Below are 3693 nucleotides of genomic sequence, written 5' to 3' on the forward strand. Positions count from 1 at the left end.
TACCTGTCTCATGCTCACTTGCCAAATTCCCTATATACTTTGACCTTTATATTTTTGAGCTATCTCCCTCTGCATTCATACCTTTATCTAGGATATACATTTGTTATTAACCCTTTATTGTCCTGGTATTTATGCATATATGGGCAGCGGTGTCCCCCTTTATGTCGCACCTGGATTATTCTGCCATATTTTTGTCATGTCTATATTTATTCAGTCTATTGTTGTAAGTCCTTTACATATACTCAATAAAGTGATACTGCTTTTTTAGATTTATTACCTAGTAGCTCTTTATTTCTCTTGTTTCACATGTCTTGTTTGAGCGGGTATTTTTCCCTTTTCAGGGAGTTTTGGCATTTTGCCAATTGGCATTTTTTGTGCCATCAAGGTGTTTTGTTTCTACTAATTAATCATTGGGCCCAGACATCCGGCACCAGCCAGACTGATAGAAGGAGACAGAGCCAGAGCTATAAAACCTGCCTGCCCAGCTGCAAGACCTCCACCTGCAAGACCCCTGGAGCAAAACCCCTGGAGCAAGACCCCTGCCAGCACCTGCCCAGCACCAAGACAGGATGGAGAGGCCTGCTAGCAAAGCCACCAAAGCCTGCAATTGTGTGAGTATAAACTTTTTGTGTGGGGCATGTCTGTGGCTTGTCTGTGTGTGTGTGTGTGTGTGTGGCCTGTCTGTGTTTGTGTGGCTTGTCTGTGTGTGTGGTCTGCCTTCCTGCATGTATTTTCGTGGCTTCCCAGTGTTGCATGTCTGTGTGTGTGTATTTTTATTATGCTTTTTTTTTTCATACGTTAAGGCTGTGTGCACACGATGCAGATTTGCAGCGGTTCCGCAGCGGATTTTACCGCGCAGAAACGTTGCATATCCGCATTGTGATGTACAGTAGCCTTAAAATGAATTGAAAAAAAAACTGCTGTGCAGACGCTGCGGATTTTTCAGCACGGTTTTCCCGCGGTACAAAATCCGCAGCATGTTACTGCTTTTGTGCGGTTTTCCATCTCCCCTGTCACCAAATCCGCAGGGGGAAAACCGCACAAAAACCGCAAGAAAACCGCATGAAAAATGGAAGAAATCCGCAGGAAAAATGCAGGTCATTTGACCTGCGGATTTCTTCCATTCTGCGCGGAAAAATCCGCAGGGCCAAAAAGTACGTCTGCACTCAGCCTAATTGTTTTTCTGTTGCTTGTGTACTGAATTTTAATTTCATAGTACTGTAATTTTATTTCAATATTTGCAATTGTGCTAAACTATTTGTGTGGGGCATGTCTGTGTGTGTTTGTGGCTTGTCTGCCTGTGTTTGTGTGGCTTGTGTGTGTGTGTGTGTGTGTGTGTGGTCTGCCTTCCTGCATGTATGTTCGTGGCCTCCTAGTTTTGCATGTCTGTGTGTGTGTGTATGTTTAGTAGGATTTTAAAAAAATATTTTAATTGTTTTTCTGTTGCATGTGTACTGAATTTTATGTTAATATTTGCAATTGTGCTGTGATTGTGTTGTGTATTGTATGTGGTGTTTCTCTTGTATATCACTGTTTTTTTATTTTTCATTTATTGTGGTATTTAAAATAAAGAGCAGAGTAGCTCCTACTTGTGTAAAAAAAAAAAAAAAAAAAAAAAAAAAGTTTTAATAAAAACTGTTTTTTAAAACTCTCTGTAGTATCATTTTAAAACCAGGTAAAATTAAGTATGGTTATATGTACAAAAAAGGTACATTAATTTTTGTTTTTTGGTATACAAGTGTGGTTATACTCTCAAGTGAGAGATTGGAATTTACACATTCAAACACTTGGGTTTACTCTCGGTGAGAGATTTTCATGGAATTCACACACATGCAAACACCAAAAGTGTGGGTATACTCAGGAATTACACACATGCAAGCACAGTGTGGTTACACTCTCAGTGAGAGTTTTTCAGGGAATTCACATACATGCAAACATAAAGTGTGGTATACTCAGGAATTACACACCTGCAATCAAAGTGTGGTTACACTCTCAGTGAGAGTTTTTCAGGGAATTAACACACATGCAAATGCAAAGTGTGGGTATACTCAGGAATTACACACCTGCAATCACAGTGTGGTTACACTCTCAGAGAGAGATTTTCAGGGAATTTAAACACATTAATACCAATGAAGGTTTTTTTTATGTTATTAAAATTCTCTTTACTTGCAGATCCTTTGAGGAAGAACCCGCCAGGCCGCAGCAGAACCGCCAGGCCGCAGCAGACCTGCATACAACCTTGTTCTCAGTAAGTATAAAGGACTGAAAGCTTTTAATATCCTTTGTATAGTAGCTGAACAAGTGTCTTTATACTTGCAGATCCATTCAGGAAGGACAAGCCAGGCCGCAGCAGAACCGCCAGGCCACAGCAGACCTGCATACAACCTTGTTCTCAGTAAGTATAAAGGCCTTAAAGCTTTTAATATCCTTTGTATAGTAGCTGAACAAGTGTCTTTATACTTGCAGATCCTTTCAGGAAGGACCCACCAGGCCGCAGCAGAGGAGACCCGCAAGCCAGGCCACAGGAATGTCTTCTTCTGAAAGCTCCCCCTCACATCATCAGCGAACTGAGGTAAATAATATATTTTTTTTTTTAAATCTTAATTTTTTTTACGCGTATTTTAACTTTTTATTTTTTTTAACCTATATGCATGTATTATGTTTTCACAGGAAGCTGAAGCTGAGGAGCTTCTAGGAAGAGACATGCAGGGTGGAGAAATACAATGAGGGGGCGCGCAGAGTGTAAGTTTAGCACATACAAAAACTCACATACATACATAAATAATACACCCAACACAAACATTAATCACAGCACACACAATAACTACGCATCCATCCAACCCAGTTTTTTTTTTTTTTTTTACAGTCTTCACAATCTGGTGCCCGCACTAGAGCGACTCCCAGGACATCCCAGCGTTGTCGAGGTGCTGCCTCTGGTGGTCGGCGAACGGTATGTAACCCTTTAGTTGGGTGATTGAATCATATTTTTTTTTTTTTTAATTTTTTTTCTTCACAGGTTTCACAGCGTGCTCCCCACAGACATGTGGAAGAGGGTATCATCATCGATGTGGACACCCTCATTGAGGTTGTCCAACCACGGGAGCTGCTGTGGAACATGGCAAACCGCTTACATGCCGACCAACCAACCACCCGACGGCTCTGGGATAAGGTGTGTTCGGAGGTTGTAGACAACTGGGAGGAGCTCTATGCGAGGGCCAGGGATTTTGTGTGTAAGTATTCCAATTTCAGTAGCTTATATTACAGCATGTGAAGTGTGGAATACTAAGCACTTTGTTTTTTTCCTTCACAGGTGACACACGTGGCGGTCGCTCAGTGATCGCTTCAAGAGGGACTTCAACAAGGAGATGCAGGCCCCGAGTGGATTGGGAGGACGCAGGAGCACCCAGTATAAAAATTACAGAGCCCTGTCGTTCCTCCTGTCGACGATGGTGAGCAGAAGGTAAATATTCCACACACCATTTCTGTAGTACAAATGTTAACATGTTTAACCAAATTTTTTTTTTCAGCAATGTAAAATGAAATATCAATCTCTTAATATATATTTTTTTCTCTTTTTTTTAGCACCATCTGCAGCACTCGGGAGCCTGCTTCTGAGTTGCCTCCCTCTGGAGAGATCCCTTCGGAGACCGCCACCGGTGACCACATCGAGGTATCCGACCCCTCTCTACCTTC

General features: G+C 41.7%; 1 long non-coding RNA gene across 1 annotated transcript; it reads left to right on the forward strand.

The window, feature by feature from the left end:
* Positions 1 to 517: 517 nt before the first annotated feature.
* LOC141087820 (uncharacterized) lies at positions 518 to 2955 on the forward strand. The gene is made up of 6 exons (XR_012231727.1): positions 518 to 611; positions 2173 to 2248; positions 2320 to 2395; positions 2467 to 2572; positions 2671 to 2742; positions 2867 to 2955. It is a non-coding gene; the product is annotated as an uncharacterized lncRNA (long non-coding RNA).
* The last annotated feature ends 738 nt before the right edge of the window (positions 2956 to 3693 follow it).

This window comes from Dendrobates tinctorius, unplaced genomic scaffold (genome assembly GCF_039654945.1).
Source record: "Dendrobates tinctorius isolate UK_male_01 unplaced genomic scaffold, ASM3965494v1 ptg000035l, whole genome shotgun sequence".
NCBI classification, from domain to species: domain Eukaryota; kingdom Metazoa; phylum Chordata; class Amphibia; order Anura; family Dendrobatidae; genus Dendrobates; species Dendrobates tinctorius.